The sequence below is a fragment of the Bos indicus x Bos taurus genome, chromosome 1 (genome assembly GCF_003369695.1).
Source record: "Bos indicus x Bos taurus breed Angus x Brahman F1 hybrid chromosome 1, Bos_hybrid_MaternalHap_v2.0, whole genome shotgun sequence".
NCBI lineage: Eukaryota > Metazoa > Chordata > Mammalia > Artiodactyla > Bovidae > Bos > Bos indicus x Bos taurus.
The window spans coordinates 107844966-107862743 of NC_040076.1; the positions used below are offsets into that span (position 1 = coordinate 107844966).

Genomic DNA, 17778 nt, shown 5'->3' on the forward strand with positions numbered 1-17778 from the left:
TTTTCTCTGAAACTATTTTTTACTGAAATTTTGAATAGATTTGTCTTTTATCACTCTACTCCCTAGGTGCTTAGAAGGATAAATACTATTATCAAGGTGTACTGCAAAAGTGAATACATTTTAATAGGATTATGATAACAGAATCTTTATCCAGTGACTGTTTCATAGAGGAGAGGAGACTTCTGTTTTAAGATTAGAGTATAGTCTTTGAAATGAAAAGAGGATTATCTTATTAGCTTGGCAACTGATGTACAGCACTTAAAGTCATGTTTCTTGTTTGTACAAAGAACCATTTTAGGTGAATATGCTTTTGACTGGCTACTAGTATGACATTCATCATAGCAAAAGAGCAGGAGAAAATGTAGTCAAAGACAGCCATTCTGAAGATTCAAGCCAGCTGTGATTACTTTTTTTCTGAATCTGAAAGGCAACCTAACACACTAGAAGCTAAAAATGTACAGCTGTTATGTGTAAATAGTACATAAATGAAATTGTATACAGAAATATACTCTCATGGGATAGAAATATCTTTAACTACAAAATAATTTAATGAGTTTAGCCTTTCCTACACTAAAAAAAAAAAAAAAAAAAATTTAAATGTACACAAGCTAGATACAATGGATATTGGCATTATAAAAGTATTGATCCTGGAAAGACTTCAGGCTAAACCTGATGAAACCAGAAGAAAAGGAAAATCTAATGTCTGGAGGACACTGGGTTTAAAGGCCATGGATGAGGAGAAGTCATCATGGGAGACACCAAAGGATAATTCTTAGGAGGTCACTAGCAGAACCTCTCCTGACAAAGATGGAGTCAAGAGACGTCAATACCTTGGGAAGGTTGCCATTGTAACAAAGCACATTGGCATGATAGCTGATTCTCACTGAACAACTCTCTCCTTCACATGGAACAGCCTCATCCCCTATAGGACAATCTACCAACATGCATGGAGTGCCTCTGGTATGCATAGCTATGTTGTGCTTGATATTACCTTAATTTTCCTTTTGACTGATGGTTTCCACATTCCATATAGAGGCCAGTTCTCTGTCAAGCATTCAGGAATATGAACATTATCTATAGACATTTACAATTTTAACTAGAAAACTACTAAGACTGTAAGTTTTCACTTGATGTCATGGTTTTGAAATAGTTTTTAATAGTTTTCCAAGTTCTAAATTATAAGAATATTTTATAGGAATAACTTTATAATTGATTGGCATGAAATTAGGAACTATAATAATAACAGGGAAAAGAGGATACTCAAAATATATAACAACCAGTTTCCTTGTTGTGCCAAGCGTCAATCCTTTGGTGGCTGGATTTCCAAGATACGGATGGTGGACTTGGTTCCAAAGAGGATGCTGGGAGAGTGGAGGTGAGTGTTTTCATGCAACAGCAGTTATAATCAAATAATGTGGAAGTACTATTTGTATTATAGTAGTATTTCAATATTGTAACAACCGATTTCACTGTACAGATGCATACTAAACAAATATCATCACAGTTCTGATGAAAACAAATGTATATCAACCAACAGTTGATAACAAGGAAGATAACTTTAAAACATCTTTCAGGATTTGACCCATCCAAGGTCAAATCCTATCTCCTAAAATACAGTTTCATGAACTTAACACTTGACAGAGAGCAGATATCTTTTAGCAGCTTCAATCTCATCCTCCTACTTTAAGGGTTCACAAGAGGCTACGCTGCCACTCCCGCCTCGTCAGTGAGCCCATCCAGGGGTGACACATTTGCTCTCACTATTTTGTAGTTGTGCAAAGAAAGAAGACAGTGAAGTAGAGCAGCGCTCCCCACCCTTTTTAGCATCAAGGACCAGTTTCGTGGACAATCTTCCCATGGACTGGATGGGGGACGGTTTTGCAATGATTCAAGCACACTACATTTATTGGGCACTTTATTTCTAATTTAACATTGACAAGAGGTGCTGGTCCACGGCCCAGAGGTTGGAGACCCCTGAGGTAGACAGAAGAAAATGCCACTGCAGACATGGCAAGGAGCACAGGCTTGGGGCATTGCCAAGAGGACACATGTAAAGGAGGGAAAAACCCCAAAGAACCAGGAGGCCCAGCCTGTTCTCATCACTCAAGCATGAACTACTTGTGTGACACATTCTCCTCCCCAGCCTCCATCTCCCCATCATGAAAAGAGGGTGGCCCCTGTCTTGCCAGCCTCACCAGGTTTTGGTGAAGTTCCATTTGGAGGACAACACACAACACAGTTGACTCCAGCTGCCATACAAAGGAGATGGAGTTCATGGAAAGCGGGGGAGTCAAATCTTGATAAAAGTATGTGAAGTCTTTATATACCTCATCTATATGAATAACGATATGTCTGCATGAATAATGATAATCTAAAGAACTAGTTCACAAAAGGGGTTTTCAGTGGTGATACAGAGGTCCCGGACTTTTTTCTAAATGATTATTCTCTCAGAAACTAGTGGTCTAGATTCAGTTTCAGACAAAGGTTAGATGGAATCCAGGAAAAGACAAATTCCTTCTGCAAAATTGTCACAAGAATCTAAAAAATGGTAAGGATCATGCAGGCTTATATGCTAATCTACACCCACTGACTGAGATGCAGGTGGAGGATCCTGAAGGACACACGAGATTAATACAAATCCAGGCATTTGCTTCATCATTGCTGAGAAAGTACAAAGATGAAAAGAAACCAAAAAGCTGATGAAATGGAGGCAAAGTTCAAACTGCCACAGAGGGATGTTAAATGAACTGTCATAACTTTGAGAAATGGGAAATTCCAAATTAATAAACACTGAGTTAAAGATCAAAGCCAGTTGTATCAGATCATAAGTTCCCAGAAAATTTAGTTATCTGAAAGTTCATTGTAGATATTATGATGCTTCATCTCTGAATACTTTCACATGTATATTCTAGAAACAAGGGTATCTCTTACATGACCACAATACAGTTTGTCGCTCCGTATCAGCATGGAATTGGTTCCAGGACCACAGCGGATTCCAAAATCTGCTGATGCTCAAGTTCCTTAAATAAAATGGTGTATTGAAGTCGGTCCTGCATCCACAGATGTGGAACCCTCGGATAACGAGGACCACAGTGCAGTATCGTGGCTTTAAAAAAATATCATATTAATTCAAGAATATTATCTTGAATACAGTCCTTATTTAAATTTCTCCAGTTGTCTCTAAAATGTCTTTTACAGTCTTTGCTCAAGATGGGTAGTGGGGAAGAGAATCTAGCATCCAACCAATATTCATAAACTATATTAGGAGGCTGTGTTTCTCTTTAGACTTTTTACAACTATAATAGCCCGAATGCCTTTTGTTTGTCTGTTTTTCAAGACACTGACTTTTATACAAACATCAGCCACTTGTCTTATAAATGGATTTCTTCATTTTTCAGACTGTTTCTTTCTGATTATATTCCTAATTAACATTTTTATCAAAGGTACTGGTAGGTGATACTGTATTCTCTTACACATGAGGAAGCACATAATGACAGGGATAATGACAGCTGGTAAGGTGATGTCCTCTGGATCACTTCATTATACAGGTGTATTTTCCTTTTTGGGGTGATATCTTAAGATTATAAGAATGTCCTTTATCTCCAAAATGATTTTAGCACCCATTGGTGACCTTTGCCTAATTTATTATGAATTTCAAAATAGGGATTGCTTAACGCCATTATTTCGTCTGTATTCTTAGAAAAAATAATTCTGCATTCATAGGCTTACATTCTTCTAAGAACAGTTTTCCTCACTCCTCCTGCCTTTATTTTTAGTATCACTATGAACCCATAGACTGTTTAAAATTTTACTAAATGAGTTATAATCCATTTGTGGTCTTTTTATGATGCTTAAATTGTCCCAAACTTTGCCAAAGGGTGCCCCTTCAAGCTATCTTGTGTGTGTGTGTGTGTGTGTGTGTGTGTGTGTGTGTGTTTAATGACTCCCTTAGGTTTTGACCACTGCCTTTATTTTTTTCCCAGATTTACTGAAGTATAATTGAAAAAGAAAACTGTAAAACTTTAAAGTGTATAATGTGATAATTTGGCACAATAATTGTGAAAAGATTCTCATAATCAAATTAATTAACACGTTCTTCACTTAACACACTCACATGAAAATGTTTAAGACCCACTCTCTTATAAAACACATTATTATTAACTATAGTCACCATTCTGTACATAAGATCCTCAAAACTTATGCGTCTTATAACAGTTTGTATTCCTTGACCAATTTCTCCCCAATACTCCCACTCCTCAGCCCCTGGCAATCACCATTCTGCCATTTGTATTTGTTTCTTTGAGTTGAACTTTTTTTTTAGATCCTACACATACCATACAGTGTTCGTCTTTCACTGTCTGACTGACTTCACTTAGCATAATGCCCTCAAGATCCATCCATGTTGTCACAAATGGAAGAATTTCCTTCTTTCTCATGGCGGAATAATATTCATATATATATATATATATATATATATATATATATATGCTTGTATCTAAGTCGCTTCAGTCATGTCCAACTCTTTGGCCTCTATGGACTGTAGCCCGCCAGGCTCCTCTGTCCATGGGATTCTCCAGGCAAGAATACTGAAGTGAGTTGCCATGCCTTCCTCCAGGATTCATATTTATTATTTTATATATATATATATATAATCTTCTTTACTCATCTATCAACAGACACTTAGGTTGTTTCCATATCTTAGCTATTGTGAACAGTGTTCCAATGAACATGGGAGTACAGACATCTCTTCAAGATCCTGATTTCATTTCCTCTGGATAAATACCCAGAAGTGGGATTACAAGATCATATGGTAGTTCTATTTTTGATTGTTTTAAGAACTTCTATACTGTTCTTCATAGTGGCTGCACCAATGTATACTCCCACCAATGCTGCACAAGTGCTCCTTGTTCTCTACATCCTCACCAACACTTATTACATCTTGTCTTTTTGATAATAAGCAAACAGGTGTGAGGTAATACCTTACGGCAGTTCTGATTTGCATAACCCTAAAGATTACTGAGAAGGCAGTGGCACCCCACTCCAGTATTCTTGCCTGGAAAATCCCATGGATGGAGGTGCCTGGTAGGCTACAGTCCATGGGGTTGCAAAGAGTCAGACACGACTGAGTGACTTCACTTTGTATAATTATAAGGGTTTTGATTTAGGTCAAACCTGAATGGTCTAGTGATATCAAAAAACTTATCTTAGGTTCTCGTCTAGGAATTTCATGGTATCAGGTCTTACATTCAAGTCTTTAATCCATTTTGAGCAGATTTTGTGTATAGTGTAAGACAGGAGTCCAATTTCATTCCATGGCATGTGAATATTCAGTTTTCCCAACACCATTTATTGAAGAGTTTATTCTTTCCCCCATTGTGTAGTCTTAGCATACTTATTGAAAATTAACTGACCATATATGCATGAGTTTATTTCTGGGCTCTCTATTCTGTTTCACTGATCTATGTGTCTGTTTTTATGTTGTTACCACACTGTTGTGACTACTGTAACTTTGTAATGTAGATTGAGATCAGGAAGAGAACTGACTAAGATATCTGATACTACAGATTCACCATGTATTTTCCCTACCTTACACCTGTAATCACCCATTTATTCCAGGAGTATTCTTTTTCATGAATGTTACAATAGCAAAACTGATGGATTGATGATCTATAAAGATGACACTGCTGAAGCATTCAAAAACACACTAGAAAAAATTCAAATTTAGGTTGCTAGGTGTCAGTGTTATTAATATAATTTTAAAAGGTCCTTATTTGATGTTTCTGACTATCCTTTAGGAATTTAACTTTTTAGCTACATTTGTAGGAATTATACAAATCAACCAGGAAATCAGAACATTCATGTAAGAAAAAATACATTTTTTCCTTTTTCCTAAAAGCTGGTCATGTGTTTATGTTACGCCCACATGAACCCAGATATTTGATCACTTTGATCAATGCCTTCCAATTGGACAATTTAGTGAAAAGAATGGGTGGAAGCCTGGGACTAAGTCAGACAAATGGTCTGTGTCAGGTCTCACTCTGTCTCTCAGAAGGAGGGGCCCTGCCAGTTCCAGGCCTTATGAAAAGGAAGGTTGCTGCAGGCTCTCCTCAGCTCTAGACTCAGCTGCAGAATCATCTCATTTCACCCGCTTGCACTTTGATTTCTCACAGTTGACCTCCACTTTACTCCATTCCCTTCCTCCCAGATCTTCCATGATGACATACCTACAGCATACCTTCCACCTTTCAACCAAGTCTCCTGATCTTCCCGCGGTCCTCAAACACTGATCATGGATGTAGACCTGGTACCAGCCCTACCCACCAACTCTGAGAACACATGCTTATAAGAACCAAACCACCCTTCCAACAACTTCATACAGTGTCTTTCCATTTTGCTTATTCTTTTAACTTTTTTATTATTACATAATTGTAGATTCACATGCAGTTGTAAGAAATAATACAGGGAGATCTTATATACTCTTTATTTAGTTTCTCCCAAAGATAACATCTTGCATAACTAAATATCACAGTAGGGAAATTGACACTGATACAATCTATCTTCCGTAATTATATTTTATATGCACTGTGTGTATGTGTGTATATTTAGTTCTTTGTAATTTTAACCCATGTACATGTTTGAGTAATTGCCACCACAGATAAAATACCATTCAGTTCCATATAGGGATCCCACACGCTACCATTGTATAACTACACCCACCTTCTTCCCTATTCTCTAACTTCGGATAACCACTAACTTCTTTGATTCTTTTGTATCTCTAACTTCTGGTCTCCATCTCTATGATTTTGTCATTTTAAGAATGCTATATAAGCACGTGGAACTCTGCTCCATGTGGTAGAGTACATAGCAGCCTGAATGGGAGAGGAGTCAGGGGGAGAACGGATACATGTATATGTATGGCTGAAACCCTTCACTGTTCACCTGAAACTATCATAACGTTGTTAACTGGCAATACTCCAATACAAAGTAAAAAGGGTTTTTTAAAAAATAACACTATATAAGTGGAATCATATAGTGTGTACATGTTTGATATTAGTTTTTCTCACTCAGCATAATTCTCTAGAGATGAATCAAATTGTGTATGTCAATAGTTCGTCTCTTTTTACCAGTGAGTAGTATTCTAAGGTGGGCTTCCCTGGTGGCTCAGAGGTAAAAAATCTTCCTGCCAATGCAAGAGACACGGGTTCAATCCCCAGTCTGAGAAGACTCCCTGGAGAAGGAAATGGCAATTCACACCAGTATTTTTGCCTGGGAAATCCCATGGACAGAGGAGCCTAGCAGACTACAGTCCATGGGGCTGCAAAGAGTCAGACACAACTGAGCCACAAAACAACAGCAACAGGGCCTTTTTATCTAGGCCTCGTCCCTCAATCTTAGTTGAAAGGTCACCTTTTCTCAATATCTTTCCCCCCAAAAATGAACCCCACACCTCATTGGGCAAAATTAACTGCATCTCCATGAGACTCTCTTTATCCTTCCCTATTAGCTCTGTTTTTTCATCTGTAAATGGGGATAGTAAAAAAATTTCTCTTGTAAGTTTGTTTTGAGAATTAAATGAGTTAATACATGTAAAGTATAACAAAAGCATATGCTAGAACACAGTAAGTGCTCAATACATTATTACTGTTGTTAAAATTATTATATACCTTTGCTGTATCTCATGTAGTGGTTTACCATAGATGATTTTTCTGTATTGGTAATGTACTCCTCTCTTGAGAGTCCCTTGGACTGCAAGGAGATCCAACCAGTCCATCCTAAAGGAAATCAATCCTGAATATTCATTGGAAGGACTGATGCTGAAGCTGAAACTCTAGTACTTTGGCCACCTGATGCAAAGAACTGACTCATTTGAAAAGACCCTGATGCTGGGAAAGATTGAAGGCAGGAGGAGAAGGGGACGACAGAGGATGAGATGGTTGGATGGTATCACTGACTCGATGGACATGAGTTTGAGTAAACTCCAGGAGTTGGTGATGGACAGGGAGGCCTGGCATACTGCAGTCCATGGGGTCACAGAGTTGGACACGACTGAGCAACTGAACTGAATTGAACTGAATGTACTCTTCTACCAGGTTGTAAGACTTTTGATGGTATATATTACTTATTCTATTTTAGTATATTGTAGGTTCTTGATAATTCATTGAACTAAGTCAAATCAATTTAAACATTATTAAACTAGCTTTCCCCCTTGAATCAACAAACTATTTTATTGAACTAATTATTTTGGCAATTGATGGATATCCCATTACTTCAATTTCTGTTTCAATTGTGCTAATTCAAGCCTGAATATTAAAAAAAAAAAAAAAAAAACACTTGCCCTTTCTGCAGTGAGATAATCAGAGTATTCATTCATGATAGAAAATACAGGTTTCTTTTACTTAATGCTTCTCAATAAGACAACGCTGATTTTTTTAAGCAAAAAAATTGTGCTAAGTCTAGTACACAGGCATTGTTTAAAATTTCCAGCAAAATTTTACTTTCTCATTCTTAGAAGCTGTCTCAAGAAGGTGCAGAAGAGTTAGAATAGTTAAATATTTGGGTAAAGAATAAAAATACAAAATCCTATTAGAGCAAAGTGATGGAAATGAGGATTTTGGGGACCACACTGAAAAAATATGTTCATTTGTAGATGGTGGTTATATAAAAATAAAAATTTCTAGAAAGCAACAGTGTTCTCTTCTCCCACTGAACATAATTACTGAGCCCCTGAAAAAACCCAGAGCCCCTCTGTCCCAGGATATCTTGTTAGACAAGATACTGAACTTCCTGTTTCTGGCCTACAAAATTACCTTAACTGACACAGCATTTATAAGTGGACTGAGTCTCTAAGTCTGCCTAACACACTGATGTTTAAGAGGGAAACTGCAGTTTAGTTGTTCAAAAGTGTATTCATGTTTACAATGAATATTCTAGAAGAGGAACAGTCAGGCATGCTGTGTAGCTGGTGAGAAGGAACGGTATAAACACAGGCTCCAGAAGCAGGGAATCTAGGCTCAAATTCCACCTTTGCCAATTCACCAGCTCTGTGGCCTTAGGCAAGACATTTTGTTGACTGAGTTTCAGTTCCTTCATTGTAAAATGCCCCTGGTAATGCCTACCTCATAGGTTTATAGGGAATATTAATTGCAATAATGTAATAATAAAGGGGCTGTCAAATAAAGAACCCAAATAAATGTTAGTTTCTCTTCCCTTAATTAATCCTTTGCCAAGCTGAAACACTAACTCAGTTTATTAGACCATTAATGCAGATGCTTTCTTTCCAGCAGGAATTACTCTGCCAGCAAGGCTGGTGTCATCAAGAGAAATTCCTACTGAAAAGTTTCCAATCTTCACATTTCTACTGTGAATCCTAGCATAGTACAGAAAAGATCAGGCAGGGTTACTTTCAGCCCTAGAGAACACTGAGGGATGATAACCACAGTGGAAGGGTTTATACACCCTTGATTGTCTTATTCTCACACCTTAAAAAGAATATGTGGGTGGAATTAATTAGCTCCAGTGTAAGTTTGCTTGTAGTAAGTTTTCCTCCAAATTATTTCAACATTTTCTGTTACAACATTTCTTTCAAAAGCTAATGATATTATACTGATATCATAACCAACCTCTCAAGTACAATTAGCACACTAGTTTTTGGATATATTAAGTTTAGAGTATAAAACCAAAATGAGATATTGGTATTAATAGAAAGTACTCTATTATTGGAACAACAATACAGGCTAGTGTAAAGGGAATAATAGCTATGAAGTAGCTAGTAAGGGGTAGAGTCAAAATGGGAACCTGGATCCATCTGGATTTTATTAGATGTTCCTTAATCATTACTGTATTATTTTACAATAAATGAATAGAAGTTATGTTTACTTAAATAGTCATTGATTTAGATGTTCTCTTGTACTAATATGATAAAATTTATCTGGCAGATAATTTGATACCAAATCCTTAAATATGCATTTACACTTAAACCTAGAAACTCCACTTAAAGGAATTTATTTTTTTAATAATAATTAAAGATTTATATAATGATTTTTCAAGAAAATTTTTCTTGTAGGAAGGAAAACCCCTAAGTATTCAACATTAGAAGATTAGGTAAATAATGAAATATCTAAATATTAGCTAAATAATGAAATACCCAAAAGAATACTAAGCAACCATTGAAAATGAAGCTATAGAAAAAACACGTACAGACATGGAAATATGTGAATATTCTGTTAGGATTTGAAAGGCCATAAATTATTTCTTTAGTGCTCTACAGTTTTTATAAAAATAAATATACTTACTTATAAAAGTTTCAATAACTACATACCAAAATAAATGTGAATAATGCTTCTAAGGACTTTTTTCCCTTATGCTTTGATTCTGCATATTTTTTGCAGTAAGTATAAATTAATTGCATAATAAAGAAAAATAAGTTTTTAAAAATTCAAAAGAAGATTTAGTAAAGTACTTTTAAGCTAAACAGCAAATAGATTCCTTTATCATTCATTGTGTGGATTCTGAGTTCTGGCTTTCTGGATTTCCCCTAAAATCTGATTTAAGAAGTTGAAATTTAAAAGACTGAAGACAAAATCCCAGGGCAAGAATGCTCTTTTAGGAGAAGTGACTATCCTTTTGTTAAAGCCCTGGATGACTGGGTCTTTTTACCTGCCTTATCTCACTGTGGATCATAAACTGATGGACCCTGTTTCAATATAGGGGTAGTCTCTTTAGATCAAGCCCCTTCCTGAGCACTGAGGCTCAGTGGTTTTAGGCAACTTTTTTGCTCTTGCTTAGTTCTTTGCAGTTTCAAGAAGGTCTCTTTCAAAAGGAAAGAAACTGATCAGTGCCCACTCCGGGATGTAGCTCCTGCAGTCACCTCCAGGTGGACAAAAGCTGTGCCTCTATCAGAGCCATGCCTGCTGCACTGACCAGGACTCTGACTTATTTATAATATTATTAATAATTATTATTGTAGTTGTACGTATTGACCCTTTGCTATGCTTCATGCACTCTGTCAGGCACTCATCATACATTATTTTATTTAAACTCTTAATAGCAGCCCTGGAAGATTAATACTACCATTATTCCTATTTTGATAGATGAGGGAACAATAGCTAGTACATAGTAAGGAGTAGAGTCAAAATGGGAACCTGGATCCATCTGGATTTTATTAATGTCCCTTAATCATTCAAATGAGCACATTTATAATTCACAATGTGGGGGGTGGAGTTCAACTGGGCATTCCTAGGTCTTCCAGAGTCAGAAGAGCAGTGATTTCACAAAAACACTAAACCAACTTCACAACCGTAGGAGTAATTCTGCTTCACAGCTCTGCTCTTGGCAGTGGTGGCAAGAATACCCAAGATACAACCAAGGGTCCTTGTGTGTTCAGGTCCACACTGACTGGCTTCAGCTTCTCATTTAACCTCTCCAAACCTCATATCCTCATGTAGAAAATGAGCTTTATAGTACTTGTCTTAAATATCTCATTTGTGAGTATCAGAGGAGACAATGTATGTGCCAGCACTTTTAAAAGTACAAAGAGCAAGGAATCTTGATTAACCCCTGCATGCAAATTACTTTTGCCCTCGAAACCCAAAAGCAACGGAACTTTTATATAGCATTTTGCAAAAGACTGAGCAAGAAGCTTTAGAAATACAGAAAAACCTTAATGCAAAAAAAAAAAAAAAAAAAAAAAATCCCAGTGTAACATTTCCCCATGTTTAGCATTCAATTTAACAAGTCCTGAGGAAACATTATTGACTCAACATTCCCTTCTCCCATCTAATGCTCTTTGATTTAATGTTTACTCGCTAAGTGCATGAACTTTCAAATAACAGGAATTTTTGCCACAGGACTTAAGGCTCTCCTGTGACTTGATGTTAGGAAATCTCCTTAGTAATTTTGTATTCTGCTCCCTGGGAGCAAATTGGAGCTTTGGCAGTGAGTTGATACATATTCTATTTTAATTTAGGATGATATTTGGCTCAATAATTCAAAAATATTATACCAAAGCTTAGGATTATACTTGCATGAAGGACTACTCTTTTAAAAACTAATATCTAGTGGTAGGGGAAAGAAAGGAGTTTGTCTTGACTATTTTTTAAATTGCAAAAGCAATACACACCTATGTTAATTCAAATAGTACACAAACAGTGAAAGGTAAAGATGTTCACTCAATACACATTTGTACTTCTCATTGGCAAACACTACTGACAGTTAGTCATATATATTTTGAAATTTCTTCTATGATTAAATAAGCACATGAATATGTATATAAATACATTAGCCTATTTTTAACACAAACAGTATCATTCTTATGGTAGGGTTTCCTCTGAAAAGAGTTTTTCCCCCTCCTAAAAGTATGTTTGTACAGCTTTTGCTATCCACTTATATGGCTCTAACAGTTAAATCTCCTCTGTGGTATTCCATTACATGGAAATACCATCAATTATTTAAACTTTTTCTCTGGATATATATTTAGTTGTTTATAGGTTTTTAATATCACAAACAATGCTGAAAACAATGACTCTACCACATGCCTTTGCTCAATGATATGAGACCATCTATAGGAAAATTCTTAGAAGTAACACTGAGAGGTCACAAGAGAGCTGCATTTAAAATGTTGATGATATTACAGATTGGCATCTCAAGGTGGCTGTACTAATCTATTATTTCCCTCACAATCAGTATGCGACCTTCACCAGCAGTGAGTGTGGACTGTATAAGAAATCAGTAGGCTGATTAGGTGCATGATATCTGTGATTCAGTGGACACTGGTTTAAAATACATATTCGTAGGTCTTAGATACCAAGAAACTTAAGTTTACTTGGTAAGGAATGGCCAGGCTCCTCGCTCTGAGAAGAAACAAGGTTGAAATGAACTGAAGCTCATAAAGAGGGGGCTTAACACTCATGGAGTGCTTCCTACATGCGAGGCACTGCTCTAAGTGTTTATTTAGATCAAGTCATGCATCCCTCCTCCCAATTCTAAGAGGAAGGTGCTTTTATTATTCCCATTTTAGAGACCAGAAAACAAAGGCACAGAGAAATCAAGTACTTATCCCATGTCACTCAGCTGCTAAATGACAGAGCTCAGATTTGCACTTAGGAAGTTTGAGTCCTGCTGCTGCTGCTGCTAAGTCGCTTCAGTCGTGTCCGACTCTGTGTGACCCCATAGACAGCAGCCCACCAGGCTCCCCTGTCCCTGGGATTCTCCAGGCAAGAACACTGGAGTGGGTTGCCATTTCCTTCTCCAATGCATGAAAGTGAAAAAATAAAGTGAAGCCGCTCAGTCATGTCCAACTCCTAGTGACCTCACGGACTGCAGCCCACCAGGCCCCTCCATCCATGGGATTTTCCAGGCAAGAGTACTGGAGTGGGTTGCCATTGCCTTCTCCAAGTCAGGTACTTATAACCGCTTATGTGTCTACTCCTGTTGATGAGCTAAACACATGTTAAATATCTATTCTATGCCAGAAATGATCCTGCACCACTTTGTCCTCACAGCAATATAAACTATCCCCATTCCTCAAAGATATTAATGTGACTTGCTCCCATGACAGAGGGACAATTTGTACTCAGGCATGTCTGGTTCTGAAGCTTGTGTTGATTTTACTATACCATGTCTTCAGAATGAAATGTGTCAATATAAGGAGGCTAACCCAGAGTCATTGATGTCAATAAATAGAGTGTATCTGGGGCTGTATCACACCTAACCTTTCCTTCGTCTGACTTTTGCATAGTTAGAATGTTCATGTACTTTTAATCCTTTGCATGTGATCACATAGTGGCAATTGGCCCTCTCCCATTAAGAGTGAGCTCAAATTTTCCAGTGTGGACCAAAATTGAAGGCAGAATTAAGGTCCCCCAATTCCAAGTATCAACAAAGCCCATTTAAGAAAAGTGACATAGTTGGGTGAGGATATGCAGATGGACGCTCACACTACAGCAACATATATCACAAGACTATGGCAGCAACATATTTTTATCTCAGTGAGCAATTCACTATCAGTCCATCAGAAAATGAAGTTTGGCACTGGTTCCTGAGTTTACAACTGTACTTCTTTAATGTATACAGAAAGGAGTCAAGAGAAATAAGAAGAGCTGTAAGAAAGAGAGGAGCTTAGAGAAGAGGCTTCCAGGTAGAAAAGCCAGCCAGTCACTGCTCTCATCACACTCATCACAACCAGTGCAGTGTGTGAGAGTTCAGGCTCTGGGTTCAAATCTTCCCCGCTACTTGTGTGCTGTGTGACTTTGGACAAGTTACTGAACCTCTCTAGTCATAGTTTCCTCATCTGGAAAATGAGTAGTACTAATAGTATTTAGCTCTTTAGCCTGTCATGAAGATTAAATATTACCCAGTACAGACTGCTGCCCTGAAGGTTGAGAGTACAGAACAGAATCACCCAAGTCCACACAGACAGATCCCTCCCTTTCATGCTGCCGTCTTATTACTTCTTGTTTAACGCAATCAGGAAAATATATATCTACATCTACGTTTGGAACTGAGAGGATTTCTACTCGTATAGAGTTACATTCTAGAAGTCAGAGTACATAAATCCTTATTTCTATGTCTGGTAGCCCTAGTTTTGAATGGACATCAGATCTATGTTATCATCACAAAACAACACGTTACCAGAGCTTATCTTTGATTATCACTGTTTGTTAGTCACCAGTCTTTCTGTATATGCCACTTAGTAGCCTTTGGAGGTTAATTTGATCAGTTCTTAAAAGTTTACTTTTTTGTACACTACAGATGATAATGTAATATTACCACAAGTATTTTCCTGCACTACACAGTAAAATAAGCAAGCCTGAAAGAATATGCAAATTTTACTATGTTGTTCAGTTTTAAGGGCAATTAAATATTTGCTTTGAGCTCCTCACATTACACTGCAAATCCATAAAAAACCTACTATCATTTCTGTACCTAAAGCTTATTTAGCATTATGTCTTTGCCATTATTTCCCTTTCACTGAAAATTGGGTTTTCAATTATGCATCATAATCCTATATTATGTGAATTTTATTTGCAAAGAAATTTAATCTTTTTTCTGTTTATGTAAAATCAATAACCTCTGTTCCTGTGGGAGGCAGTGGCTCAGGTCTTCTCTATGAGGAGATGTTTGCATCTCATGAGACAAAGTTAGCTCTTCTATCTTCCCCATGAACAAAAACCATCAGTGAGATAGGCTGGTCCTACTGGCCAGGATCAGGTGTATATGAAACCAAGACACCTTCTTTAAAAAAAAAAAAAAAGGCATAATAAAAATAATTCACTCAAACTGGCTGCTGGAAACTGTGTGGGTCCAAAATAGGTATTTTCACAGTTGAATTTAGAAAAAGGAACCTAAGTTCTATCAGAATGGTTGGTGTCTATAAACACAACTTCTGTCTTCTCTACCTTAATCTTTTGTTCAAGGAATTAAGGCAGTGAATTAAATATTAGTCAAAACTTGAGAAGCGGAATAAGCAGTGCCTGAGATGAGACAAAAATAAAAGATTTGTATGTCATTTATTTGGGGGAATCAATGAGGAGGTCCGTCATGCACACAGCCAGTAGACCCTTGTTGTCTTCCCTTAACAAAAGCTTTCCCCTGTTCATTTCTGGCTGCCATACACTAGCCTCCTGGAACCCAGTTTAAACTTTTAAGTTGTCTTTGAGTACTCTCTTCCCTGAACCCCTTCCTTTAATTAATCCTGGAGTCCTGTTCACCTTTACTTCATATTTTCCAACATCTTTTCCATTCTTTACACACTGAGTTCAAGAATCCACTTCCTCTTGCCTGGAATAGCAAAAGACCCTTCTAAGTGATCTCCCTGACTCCTGACCGCTCTCCATCTGGTGCAGTGTTGACACCAAGACCATAATCACTTTCATACAAGATCATTTACATCATGTCACTTTTCTGCTCCAAAACCTCCAGGGGAAAAACTTAAGCTCCGTGGCTACAGTTCTTTGATTGAGTGATTTTCCCAGGCCTATTTCCCATTAACTGCTTATATATCTTCCAAATTCCAGCCAAGTTGCTGGAATTCCCCTAAACACCCCAAATCACCGCATTCTGCCTCTTCCATAATGAAATAGTTTCTCAACTCTACAAATTCCTACCCATCCTTCAACCCTAAAATCAAATACAACCTTTCTATATATACAAATCAACACTTCTGCTATTCCTTAGCTGGAGTACTGAAATTCCTCCAGCTCTGGGTCCACACTGTCCACAAAATCAGATCAGACTCTACAGGATCTTTCTGTGCCACAGCAAGGAGCTTGGGATTTATTCTCTAGGCTATAGAGAATCAATTAACAGTATTAAGCATTGGAATTATAAATCAGAGTTGCATCTAACTCAGATGATGCTCTGGCAGTGGAGAGACTGAACTGGATGGTAGATAAGACACTAGCGATAGATGGACCCATGAATCTCCCTGAAGGAAGGGAATGTTTTGGAGGGGAGGATCTGAGCAAAATTCTAAGTGTGTTGAATTTGAGGTTTGGAAGACCAGGGTGAGACAAGCAAAGCACATAGGGTATAGAATTAAGGAGGCACTCACTCTTAAGCCATGCCCTGCATTTGCATGACCCTGAAAGTGAACACTTCCTTAAATTCTTTGTCCTGTGTATCTAGCTTGCCTCACCCTGAATTTCAATGGTATATTCTGTACAGACATCACCCTGGCAGCCAAGGAGGTACACATCGCAGATCACCCTTCAAAAAAGAACTTGCTGTTCAACTACAAGAAGCACAGGTAGCTGACAGCCTCCAGCTAACAGAACATTCAGGAATGGCCTCAACTTTTGAGACACGGCCATGCCCTTCCTTCCTGGGAATCTCCAGTCAGTGGCTGAGCAGGTTAGGGGTACTCGGCCTGGCCATTTCTGTCCAGTGTGGGGTTCCTCTAATAGATAGTCTTCCCTTTGGAGATCGTTCCTGGATTGGATGAGGCTGTGTCTGCACTGTGGTCTGAAGACTTTCCCTGCACAACTCTGCTTCCTTCCTCTTTATCTTTACCCTCCAGTAAAATACTTGCTCAGTAATTCTGTCTCAGCATTTGTTACCAAAGGACCTAAATGACACATCTAGACAGCAACTGGTCACACCAGTCTGGATCTGGAGCTAAGATGAAGTGAAGGGGCTTTGAAATGCAGTGGTTAGAAGACTGGGCTCCAGAGTCTAGGTTCAGATCGCAGCTCACCCATTTCTGACCTTGTATAATCTTAGACAAGTTATAGAACTTCTCAGTACCTCAATTTCTTCATATATAGGATGAATATTTTAATTAGTCAGTGAAGACTATATGAGATCCTCCATTTAAAGTATTAGCATAGTACCTGGCCCAGAGTAAATGTTCAAGAAATATTAACATTATTGCATAGATTTTGAAATGCTGTTTTATAGAGCTTGACAGAATAAAATAGAAGAAATATCCACTGGCTCAAAGAATTTTCCATAGGACATACTAAGGCTAGTAAAGAGTAATTTAAAATATTTCATACCCACCTCTGTAATTTTTTTTTCAATTTCTATTGCTGTTACTCCCAGTGTGGTCCCTCTTCCCCATATAATATCACCTTTGTTTCCTCCTGACATGATTTGCTTCCTCTCAGATTTCTTTTCCATCCATGCAAAATGCCTATTTCTGTCCTTTCTTTCAATTGCTGCTAATAACTGCCTTAAAAACTTGGTTGAGAATTCACCTTCTCCAGTTTCCTTGGCTTGTCTGCCCTATCCACCCCAACTGTGATCATTCCTCTCTACTTCAGACTCTAAGAATGGAAACAT

At 37.6% G+C, this 17778-nt stretch overlaps 1 protein-coding gene across 1 annotated transcript in view; it reads right to left on the bottom strand.

Moving 5' to 3' along the window:
- The window catches only part of LOC113892965 (schwannomin-interacting protein 1), an 883273-nt gene that overhangs the window by 862655 nt on the left and 2840 nt on the right, over positions 1–17778 (bottom strand). The window lies entirely within an intron of this gene.